A 12,899-nucleotide genomic window follows, 5' to 3' on the forward strand; every position below is an offset into this window, starting at 1 on the left:
ACACTGAAGTCACATCTTTTTCCTCGTAAACTCCAGCTACGTTGCATTCATACTCTGATTTGACAGAGACATTCATGTCATCAGAAGGAAATTCTTTGGTTCCCAAAGAATTATATATTTCTCCAGTCCATTTTGACTTTCTGATTTGCTTTGATAGAAGCATACTAACCTGCCTCCAAACACTACTTGGTAAGTGGTGAAGAAGTGCTGACTGATGTATTGAAGAAGAATCTGGGCTGTGTTCAGGTATTGGTATGGGCTCTGTAACGGGAGTCCCAGGGCATTCTGGCAGCACAGTGCCTTCAAGGCATAAAGCATCTTACAGAGGAGGGAGCCACAGAGACACTAGCAGCAGGAACAACTGGAATATGATATTCTGTTTCTGCCATCATTTGAAACATCATCAGGTAAATGTATGCTGGGAATTTAGCCAGAACCTCTAGGGAAAAGTGAAAGCTGGAAACATTTATAAAATACCACAGTTTTAGATTTTCCCTAATTATAGTGAAATTTCCTTAGTTATTTCCCAACTTAACAGGGTTTTTTTTTTCATTATAGAAGTAAATGTAATCATTGAAACCACAAACAAAAAGGTCTTTATTTTATTTCTTTTTGGTTTATTTATTTATTTTCCTTTATTGAAGTATAACATACATTGTTATATTAGTTTCAGGTGTAGAATATAGTGATTCATCAGTTCTATACATTTCTCAGTGCTCATCACGATAAGTGTATTTTTAATCCCCTTCATCTATTTCACCATCCCCCCCCCCACCATTAACAGCTTTTTGCTACTGTTGTGGTGGTGTCTAGAAATAGGATTCTTCTGATCTGACAATTTCTAGGAAACAGAGGTGCTTATTTTTCAAGCTCTCTCTTGGTTGTGCTCTGTGAAAGGATGTTTTCAGTGAAAAATCTTGAACTGGGGATTCTGAGAAAGAGAAGCAAACATCCTTGGCCATCATTTGTTGCTGTGACTGTGTATTGTTTTCCTTCAGTTCTCAGAACTCTAGTATAAAGACGGAGTACCTGTTTGCTAGAGGGGCATAACTATTGCTCTAAACTTTCTTGTGCTTCTTGTGGACTTGTTTACTGAATGAAGCATTGATCATGGTGTTTCTTTTTTTAATGTTTATTTTAGAGAGAGAGAGCACAAGCAGGGGAAGGGCAGAGAGAGAGGGAGACACAGAATCTGAAGCAGGCTTCAGGGTCTAAGCTGTTAGCACAGAGCCTGATGTGGGGCTCGAACCCATGAACTGTGAGATCATGACCTGAGCTGAAGTCAGATGCTCACCGACTGAGCCAGGCAGGCACCCTGATCATGGTGTTTCTTAAGAGGGTTTTAGAAGAAGTGGATTTAGATGTTTACCATATTTTACCTGGGAGCCTTGACATTTAAATTAATGCATGGCCAGCTTCTGTGTGTTTGCTGTTCCCCTAAATGGGTCTGCTGTAAACTTATCTGATCACCCACCAAGAAACATGAGCAGTTAGCTCAAGTTATTCTTTTGAAAGCAAAGGATACTCCCTGGAGCAGAGAACTCTATTCTGTGTTTCCTTTCTAGAGGGGTTGTATTTATAGCTCATTGTCATATAATTAAATGCTCTATTTACTGGCAGGAATTAAGATCCTATAATGGTCCTTTTGAACATTTAAATTAGAATATTTTTTTAACCTATCTAGGCTTCCTGCTGCCTCCCCTTACCTCCCTCTCTACTAGTGCTCCAAGGTGGACTTTAATTTGCCTCCAAGTGGCAGTGACTGTCTCCAAAATATTCCTTAATTTCCCAAGGTCAGAGTTTGTGTTCTCAGGATAAACAAGGCTAACGAGTCCTCCGCTGGGCCTCTGCCCTTTAGTTCTTCCCAGTCATTCCATCTCAGGGAGGATCTGCAGATCCTCATGTTGGACACTAGTAAAAAGCACGCTGCATTTTTCGTACTCTTCTGATTCAGAGTTCAGAGGCAAATTGGGCTTTAACTTTTCACCAGGTAAAGTGAGATAAAGCCATCTGCTACATAAAAGAATACTGTAAACAAGGTGCTGGGATGTGTTAGCCATCTTTGAGAGACTAATCTATTCACAGGCCATTTTCCAAGTCACCTTATCACTTTAGGTTGTGTTGATCCTGTGGTGGATCAGCTGTAAAAACACAGTGTTTAGCAAAAGTGCACATCTAAGTATATGTGGGTACTTGGGAGCTGTGAGCGGTTGGGAATGGGAATACAGGCATGGAGACAGCATGGCTACGGGGTACAGGAAGGAGAGTGACAAGGATGCAAGAGAGTGAGAGGCAGATGAAGGAGGAACAGACACAGAGGCAGGAGGAGAGCCAGGAGGTGGCAAAGTCCAGAAGCCCAGGAAGTGGGAAATTTCAAGGGTGGGGGTCAACAGAGTCACCAGCTAAGTCAGATCTGGGAAGATTGCATTGGGTTCGGTGGCCATACCTGAAATATTTGAAACACAGGAAACCAGTGCTCAGAATGAGTAAGTGTCTGATCCCTGGCCTGGCCGTGACAGGACCTGGTAGGGGTCTTCCTTCTGGAACTTTCTACCCAGTCACTTTCATATTTACGGGACTGGTACCTCTGATTTGACTCGTTTACAGTGCCCCATTATAGGGGCCACATTTTCTCATGTTTCATAATTTAAGAATTTCTCATTTCATTAGTCTTCTTATTAGGTATATATCATGGATGGAGTAAAGTGCTACTTGTTGCACAATAAGCTGCTTATTTACAATTTTAAACTTAGATGTAATACTTTAAGTGAGAAAAAAAAAAGATCTGATTTCCATGAAATAGCCATCTGAAAGCTCTTGACATCAACTTTTGAATTGTAGGTGGCAACAATTATTCTTTTTAATTTTTAACTTCTGACTGTGATGTATGAACTTGCCTTCGTTTGAGAAAGAGGTTGGTGTCTTATTTATCTGGCTCTGTGTTATATTTTATTTGGCCAAAGAACACATTTTGTTGAGATGCTTGGGTGAACAGAAAATGTGTGGCATGTGTATTAGTTTGTGAGAGCTGTTTTAACAAAGCACCACAGACTGGAAGGCTTTACCAACAGAAATCTATTGTCTCACAGTTCTGCAGGCTGGAACTCTAGACCAAGGTGTTGGCAGAGTAAGTTCCTTCTGAAGACTGTGGAGGAGAAGCTCTTCCTGCCTCTCTCCTAGGTTCTTGTGGCTTGCTGGCAATATTTGGTGTTCCTGGGCATGTGGAAAAAATCACACTGATCTCCACTTTCATGCCTACCTGGCAGTTTTTCCTTTTCATGAGGCCATCACTCAAAATGGATCAGGGGCCCATTCTACTCCAGGATGACCTCATCTTAGCTAATTACATCTGCAGTGACCCTGTTTCCAAATAAGATTGCATTCTGCGGTACTAGGGTTAGGAACTTCAACCTACAAATTTGGGGGGACATAGTTCAACTCATAACAGACTATATACAGCAAGTAAGATTCTCTGAGTCTGAGGTTGGGGAATCTGTACTCAACATTGGCCTTCAGGTGTAGGACTTTGCCTTATACTTCATTGAAAAATGACATTTCAGAGAAGTCCGACAATAATTTTTTCATATTTAAATCTGCAAATTAATTAGTCAAATCAGTTAATATGCAAACAGAAATAGGGAACAAAAGGACTCAGGTAAAGTAAGAGGGATGGCAGGAAATAGGAAATGAAGACAAAAAGGCAAAGATAAAGAAAATACATACATTTATCTTGATGAGCAGTGAGAAATGTATAGAATTGTTGAATCATTATATTGTACACCTGAAACAGATATAACTAATTATACTTCAATAAGAAAATAAAGAAAATACAGATAAGAGACAGCAATGGTGGTTATGTTGGGAGCATATTTCAGATAAGGTGGGTTCTTAACATTGGTGATGTTAATCCCACACTTAATAAACAAGAAAAACAAAGGTACAGCTATCAGTATTACTTTAGAGTTGTTTTAGTTCATTAATACCTAGTCTGAGGCTACCACTTTCCTGGAGTTGGGGGTCCAGCCTTTACCAATAGGACAGGTCCAGACAGCAAGCCAGGCCTAGCCCAGCTCAGGACTCACCTCTCCACAGCTCCTGTGCTTCAGGGTCCACAGCATATTCCCTTAAAGGCTAAGGGGTCATTTAGAGGACAGCCTGAGCACATGGACACACGGAGGCCAAAATATCTCATTTTGTGGTTAAAAGAGAGGTGATTTTTCTAGCCATCCTATCCCATAGATTAGAAATCTCCAGTTGTCAGTGACTCTTCCCTTGTTTATATTTAGTAACAGACGTCAGAAGGCATAAAAATACATGATAAATGCTGTTTAGTTGAGCAAGCTGGATTTACAGACTGTACTACCTGCAGATAACCACATCTGCTGTGCAGTATGTGCCTGGAATATATACTCACTGAGACTCTGAAAGGGGGAGGGTGTCTTCACAGGAAAGAGGCAGCTGATTCACAGGCAGAAAAAGGGAAAATAAGACACAATTATGGTTTCTTAAGGTAAGTGCCAACCTATTTACACCATCATTTGTTATTTATTGACAGTTCTGCTCAAAGCATTTTTAGGGGTGTTCTTTTCAGTTCCTTCTAATGTGCATGCCAACACCAACCCCTTTAAAAGAAGACCCTAATATCGAGCCACCTCATTTGTCCAGTTTTAGGCTGGAGTTGAAGATTGGAGGTTTCTTTATTCAGACGAGGGGCCTCGCAGAACCACATTTCCTCTGTCCAGATGTGTTTCAGGGGTGGATAAAGGATACGTGTGTTTTATTGCACTGTGACTGTTTCTTCAAACCCAAATCCACATTTGTAGACTATGGCATCATGGAGTCACCTCATTCACACATGGTCTAGTGTATATTTCAAAATTCACATTTTGTATACTATTCACATAAAACTTGGAACTTTGAAACCCTCCTATATCTTTTATACTTTCATTACAGTTGACCCTTGAACTGCGCGGGTCTACTTATACATGGATTTCTTCCAATAAATACTGTACAGTACTGTAAATGTATTTTGTCTTCTTTATGATTTTTCAGTAACATTTTCTTTTCTCTAGCTTGATTTTTTTTGGTAAGAATACTGTATATAGTACATATAACATACAAGATATGTGTCAATTGACTGTTTATGTTATTGGTGAGGCTTCTGGTCAAGAGTAGGTTATTAATGAAGTTTTGGGGGAATCCAACATAATATGTGGATTTTCAACTGTGTAGGGGACTGGTGCCCCAAACTCCTGTGTTATTCAAGTGTCAACTGTAAAAGATGCCCCAGGCCAGGCTTTTCTCCTGTCAGCCATTTTTATTTTTAAAAGGGTTCTCTATTTTATTTTATTTGTTTTTTTTTTAATGTTTTTTTTTAATTTATTTTTGAGACAGAGACAGAGCATGAACCGGGGAGGGTCAGAGAGAGAGAGACACAGAATCTGAAGCAGGCTCCAGGCTCTGAGCTGTCAGCACAGAGCCTGACACGGGGCTCGAACTCACGACTGTGAGATCATGACCTGAGCCGAAGTCGGATGCTCAACCGACTGAGCCACCCAGGCGCCCCAAGGGTTCTCTATTTTATATGACATTTCCAGAGTTAAAAGCTTTTGCAAACACATGCTTTTTTTTTTTTCTTTTGGGAATAGGTCTTATACTATTAGACCATTGTTGATAAGAAATTTATGTTATTAAATTGCAACATGTTTCAAGTCAAGTGTTTCAATGCTATAACTTATACGATGTCAATCCTTTAAAAAAATTTTTTTGAACGTTTATTTAGTTTTGAGAAAGAGAGAGACAGAGACAGAGCACGAGAGAGAGAGGGAGACTCAGAATCCCAAGCAGGGCCCAGGCTCTGAGCTGTCAGCACAGAGCCTGACGCAGAGCTCATACCCACAAACCATGAAATCATGGCCTGAACCAAAGTTAGACGCCCAACTGACTGAGCCACCAGGCACCCCAAAATGTCAATTCTTTTCAAAATACTTGAGCACCTATGTTGTGCTAGACAAGAATATGTACTTTCATATGTTGCAAAATGTTCATTCTTACTAGTAACTTTAAAACCGAAAACCAGAAACAATATATTCCATTTAAAAAAAAAAAAAACCTCATTGGGGAGGCTGGGTGGCTCAGTCGGTTGGGCGTCTGACTTCAGCTCAGGTCATGATCTTGTGGTTCGTGAGTTCAAGCCCCATGTTAGGCTCTGTGCTGACAGCTCGGAGCCTGGAGCCTGCTTCAGATTCTGTGTCTCCCTCTCTCTGCTTCTCTGTCTCTCTCTCTCTCAAAAATAAATAAAGCTTAAAAATTAAAAAAAAAACCAACCTCGTTTATTAAAATTAAAAACCATCAAACCCAGGTCATTAGAGATGGCGACTTCCAATACAAAAAGAGTTTACCAAAAACTGTCTTTTGGGAGTAGATCTTAGAGGTGTTATAGATAATTGCTTCATTCAACAAATCTTGATCAAGCATCTCCTATGAGCCTGACACTTGTAATTAAGTGGTGGAAGTGGGCACAGAGAAGTGGAAGGGAGCAGAGAATCCTAGTTGCTGAGGCCAATTAGGAGCAGTCCGAAATGAAGATAACGCATTTCCAAAATTATCACATGTGGAACAATGTGAAAATATAACTGATGATTAGAATTCAATTGATAACTTTTCAAGAATACATCTGTAGAATAACGATGAACACCGTATAGTAATTCAGGGGAACCAGAGTATGAGCATTAATGAAAGGCAGTGATTCCGTCTCAGTCATGAACAGGAAAGTTGACCCGAGGCAGAAAATGACTGCTCCAAAAGTGATATATCTTCTAAAAATGCTCAGATTTCTACTTATAACAATTACAACAACAATGATTTCACATCTGTTAGTCAGAGGGTTTTAATCTGCAAAAGGTGAAGTGTTTGACAGTTCCTTGTTCTCACATACAGATGAGCTGCCTGAAGTTTAACCTTTGGATGTGCTTAAGCAACCACGCTTTACAGTTTTTGTACAAAACCACCCAAACAGAAACAGTCCAGTAACTTGCAAACAGGAATACAGAAATCTGGAGACATTTTTTTAATTTGATATAAATGGCTTCAATTACCTCCTTTTTTTCTGTCTGGGGGTATTTTTAACACTCACCCTAGTGTCTAGAAGCAACTTTACAATTAAAGAATTGAAGCTATTTGTGCAGATATAAATGCCAGAACAGGATAATTCTTCCATTTCAGTGCCTTACAGGATTTTAAATGGGTGAGTGTGGCTTTTTGATATGGGAGGATAAGAAATGCGGTCTTCTATCTTTACCTGAGTATGCTGGAATAAATATGAGTTTTAAACTCCTATATGTAGAGAATTTATATCTTGAGCTTCTAATTGTTGTAAATGAGCAAAAATTCATTGGCTTTATATAGTACTGCATTCAGTTTTTAAATGTAACTTTATGTTAAAATTGATTTTAAGGTGATTTTTGCAAAGGTAAGATGTTTTATTCAACTAATTCAAATTATATTGCATTAGGTTTTGTTCATGTTGCCTGAAGAACACAGGATGAAAAAACAGACAAGAAAATAGGAGATGGTCAAACACTAACTGTACATAAACCACATTGTCCTTATTTTTAATCAGTGAATGCTCTTAAGCTTGATCATGTACTGTGGAGAACACATTTTTTAAAGAGACTCTGGGCATTTACTAGAGATGGGCACCATACTAAGTATTTTACATATGTTATCTTACTTAACTATTTCTATGACTCATTTAGACTCATTTAGTCTATTTTACAAATGAAGATGTAGCCTGAAAAGATTTAACAGTGGTCCACAAATTGGTCTGCTAGCAAGTCATGTGGGAACTTTTTAAAAATAGAGATTCCTGGGGGCACCTGGGTGGCTCAGTTGGCTAAGCATCCGACTTTAGCTCAGGTCGTGATCTCGCAGTCTGTGAATTCGAGCCCCGCATCAGGCTCTGTGCTGACAGCTTGGAGCTTGGAGCCTGCTTTGGATTCTGTGTCTCCCTCTCTCTCTCCCCTTCCCCCACTTGTGCTCTGTCTCTCTCTGTCTCTTAAAAACAAATGTTAAAAAAAAAATAGAGAGATTCCTAGACCGACTTCTGGTGGGTAGGATTTAGAAGTTCTAGAGTATAGATCTGAGTGTCTTTATGGTTAAACAGTTTCTCCAGTTGATTGTTATGAGCCCTGCCAGGTTTGGAGGCCATACTTGGTTGGAAGAGCCACCTTGTGTCACACAGTTGTGAAATGATAGTGCTGAGACTGGCACTCAGGTCTGTGTGATTCCAGAGTTGACATAATCTGAAAGTGACCATCATAGGGACCTGAGCAGAGACATTTAAAAACCACTGTTGAGTCCTAAGCATTTGAAAGAACCCTAACTTTCATTTTGTCTGACATCTTACCCAGTATGGGATTCCCCTCCCAACATCCTCTGACGGTGGGCTTCTGAGCCTCTGCGGCAGGCATTTCAGAGATGAGGCTCCAGTTTTTCCAGGCAGGCCCTGCTGTTGCTGGGCAGTTCTGATTATTCTCAAGTTCCGCTGAGTTCTGGGCACATATGTTCCTGCCTTTCACTTACTGGATTTGCCCTCTGGAGCTCTCTAGAATAAATCCAGTCCTTCTTTTGCATGAGAGCCTTTGTGCTATTCAAAGAAACACAGCTTCTCCATACTGTGGCTTTCCTACTCCAGGCTCCTGTGTCATGTGCCAAATTCAGATCCCCTCTGAAAAGAGACCACCGCAGCCTCCATCAACAACCATGATATCAACCGTGGAATCTCCGCAGCTCTTGAGGAAGCATGTGCTATGCTGTTGCTCCTAAGTATCACATAATTTTGTAGCTTCCCTAGATTCCAGTTCATTTTCTTTTCCTTTTTTAATACTTAGCTCTTGTCAGAATTAGGAGACTGGGTCATGGTTTATAACACAAATCTAAGTTTTGCTTGTTGAAAAAGATCACTTGCATTCCAAATCAAAGATGTAGAGGAATTAGAAGCATGGGAATTTGGGACAGTAAGAGAGGAGTTAGTTGTGCTGTAGCAGCAGGTGTCTCCATTCCTTGTAGCCCGTGAGCCTGTGGCCCCTCTGCAGCACCAGCCAGCCTTTGCCGGAGGACAGGCTGTTCCTGAACAGCTCCTCCACTGTAGTAAAAGCAAACATATTTTTCTCCTATACTGAACCCTTCAGCCCTTTGTGTTTAAACTATTTCCCATCTTGTTTGAACTATTTTTTCTGGAACAAATATTTACTGTAGGCAGTGTAAATAACAGCTGACACTGTTTGTGTTGACTTTTCTATGACTCTTCTGGGCCTTTATTTAGTTAGCAGAGAGTTTGGAGACCTGAATTCATGTCTCTACCTTGTCACCAGTTTATGGCTTGCATGAGTCTTTTAATTTTCTGTGCCAAAGTTCTTTTGTGAAATAAGAGTTAATAAGTACCTTTGACCTATCTTGTGGAGAGAGGTGTTAAATGTTGTAGCCATCTAGAGACCTGAGATGTCCAGAGAAATGAGTTCCATAAAACGATGCAATGCTATTGTGAATATTTATTTGCCATTAATATAAATGAAATTATCAGCTTATCAGTGGAATTTAGATTATTTTTCAAGCACGCTGTTTAGTTGTTTTTTTTTTTTTTTTTTTTTAATTTTTGCTGTTGCTGTTAGTTTAGACAGGGTGGGGTTATCAAAAATATTTACCAGAAAATTCTGGCCTTTCAGGGAACAGACTGATCACTCAGAAACAACTCCCTTAATTGATCTCAGATGCGCTTGGAGAGGGGTGTGCGAATGTGCATGCATGCACACTCAGATTTGTGTGCTTGCTCCATTTGTGCTCAGGAAGGAAACAGATGAGAGGTGCTTCCCCCTGCTCATCATCTAGCTCTTTCCTTTTTTTTCCCCCCAGCTCTTTCCTTAACTGTAGGTTGGACTGGAAGAAGTAAACTTTTTACATCTCCCTTGGGGGCAGGGGATTTAAGGTTATCTGTCTGGCCTTTTGAGCAACACCTTTTTTTTTAGCATGTGTGAAAGTATGAGCAGATCTTCAAGTTTGCTAGTTAAGAAGAAATAATTATGAGTAGGATGGTTTAGATGAAGATACAAGTCAGTGAATTGCAGTTGCCCAGGATCACGAGTAGTATTTCCTTCAGGGCATAACACTGGAGTTGAAGATGTGAATAAAAGTGGTATCTTCTCCTTTTGTAGAAGCCCTCAGTCTCTTGTCAACTTTTCTGAATATCTGTCCCCAGTTTTCCCCTCTGTAAAATGTCAGTTTCGAACAATATTTCCTCTGGCTTTCCTTGCAGAGATACTTGTGGGGGTTAAATAGGACACTAGCAAATGCTTTGAAAATCAGATGGTACTTCAGAAATGATAAACATTGTTTGGTTCTCATTTGGAGTGGGCAGAAAAGATATCTCATTTCTTCAAAGTAATTTAAAGAAGATGGAAGAGAGGATGTTCCTCTTTTTGTAGTGATACAAACCACTTTGTTTCGATGCACTAAGGTTGATTTATCACGTGCAAGCTCTATAAGAAATAAAGGGGACCTCACTGGGTCTGCCAGAACCCTTATACCACAGGCCATTACAAACACATTCAAGTGTGGCTGACATCTAGTAGCTGTAGGTCTACCATGTGCCAATTAGAATATTTCACTATGCAATAAAAGAGAAGTTAATAAAACACATCTAAGAAATGAAAAGTAAGATTAGAAGTGGTGTTTTGGCCCTTACTCAAGTGGCACAGAGCAGAAGAGAGTATGGAAATCATGCTCAGTTCGCTTCTTGTGTTTTTATTCACCACCGGCTTATGCATTACTAAGTGTCTGTAGATATCTAGATATCACCCCCTCACCCCAAACACTCTGCTCTTGGTTTTAATTCAGTACTATTTTACTGTTTAGCAACATATGGAAATTTTAGAATTTAAATTCAAAATAATAAAATGAATTAAAATCATAATCAATTGGTGTCTTTGTTGGCTTTTCTGCTTACAAGACAGATTGCAGAGATTTTTCTATTTTGTTCCTCTCAAGAGATACTGTGGACCCCCCGAAATACCTGGAGGTGGTTTAAAAAATTTTTTTTTAACCACAAGTGAACTGCTGTTTAGCAACATTGACTACAACTGTGCTTCTTGGGAATTTCGCCACTATATAATTGGCTTCTTCATTTCTTTTCTTGCTTAACTAGTGTATATAATCACTGATTTATAAGTGTGAGCTATAATAATGTCAGCTGTCTGCTGGTATGATTGGAGAGAGTATTATGAAATGAAGTTAATTTTCTATCTTCTTTTCTTGGAAACTCTTTTACACTTAATTTTGAGCAGATAAGTGACATAAAAGACCAAGCCACTTGAAGATAATGCATTTAGAAATTGCTGATTGATGAGCTTATGCTTATCTAATTTTGTTTTAAAAAGATCCTAATATATCTTTTGAGAATAGATTTTTGAATGGAAGAACAAAAGTACTCTAGCATAGGTGGATAACATATACCAGTAAAAGGAACATTGAAGGGCTCCGACTGTGTTTTTCTCTGTCCAAAAATTATCTTAATATTAATCCTGGAAAATTCATGTTTTAGTTATGGTTGTCAGTGGTGGAAAATATTATTTAGCTTAATAATTTTAATTAAAATAAATGTTTGTGTTTTAAGCAAAACAGTCTACGTTGTAATAGGATAATAGCAACATTTTATGCATCTCTTTCTTTGTTGGATTTTCTTTTGGAGATAATGATCTTTTGGGCTGTTTTCCATAAATATGCATATCATACTTGTGTTTCCCTTTAAATGCATGCATGAGTAAGAAGCACTGAATTTGATTAACTTTATTAACCATAAATAATGAAGTGTACTCTTTTATGTTAACCCTTATTTTATTGTGTATCAGCCTTTAGACATTTGGCTATCTGGACAAGCAATCATTTATATCCTTTTAAAAAATATTTATTGCTTCTTTGACTAATTGCTTCTTATGCGACTTAAAGCCTTTTGCAGTGGTACCATTTGTTAAAACACAGCCAGAAGCAGGCAGAGCAGTGTCATTTTTCAAAAATTTAGTGTCATTTTTATAGACAAATAACACTTGTAAATGATGGATAATAGCTAGCAGGATGCTGCATGGTATAAAATGTGCATGAATTATATTTTCTGGGAGCTAGAAGGTTAACTTGCCTATGAACTAATTGAAGAGCTTTATGGTAAATGCAAAATGCTGTATGCACATTATCGGCAAGACTTAAACCAGCTGAAAAAGGGATTTCCTTCCCTTGGGTGTTATTCATTATCTCATCCCCTTTCCTGGCTAGCTGGTGTGTAAGGAGAACATCTAATCATAATGCATCTATAGAATTTATAAAAGAGCATAGCATAGATACTTTTCAGAGCGATTGGCAGATTAATACTTTGCACGTTAGAAATGGGAGTGGAGGTGAGTGTGGGCACTGAAATTATCACTGCATAATGATATATCTTTGTGTTTACACAGACCATGTTTATCAGGCCAACTGTGGTTTCTGGCCCTCAGAAAACAAATGGTGGAAGATACTCCTGGTCTCTTTGGCAGCTTGCAGTATAGAAGTAACAGGAAGTTATCACCTACTTTTTGTTGAGGAAGGCTAACTCCCCGTTCTGTTTTTTTTATACTCTTTACACTGGACAGTTGAAAACACACTGTCTCACTTTGCTAGCAATCAGAATGCTCAATAAACTATAGTATTATGTTAATGAAAACCTCAGAAACTTCACTCATTCAGAGGTGACACTTTTCCTGCCTATCTTGGTTGTAGGCATCCATCCATCCTGACCATGGGAGAAGAGGTACGTTTGGTGTCTTTTTCATTTTCTTCTGCATTTTAACTGCTCTTTCTCTTTGGGTTCATGTTGG

The 12,899-nt window shown here is 39.0% G+C and overlaps 1 protein-coding gene across 1 annotated transcript in view; it reads left to right on the plus strand.

Annotated features, from left to right (window-relative positions):
- The window catches only part of AFF3 (ALF transcription elongation factor 3), a 576,751-nt gene that overhangs the window by 68,406 nt on the left and 495,446 nt on the right, over positions 1-12,899 (plus strand). The gene's annotated exons all lie outside the window — the stretch shown is intronic.

Source organism: Lynx rufus, unplaced genomic scaffold, assembly GCF_022079265.1.
Source record: "Lynx rufus isolate CCGP_SWC_20201006 ecotype Redwood Valley unplaced genomic scaffold, mLynRuf1.p SCAF_8, whole genome shotgun sequence".
Lineage (NCBI taxonomy): Eukaryota > Metazoa > Chordata > Mammalia > Carnivora > Felidae > Lynx > Lynx rufus.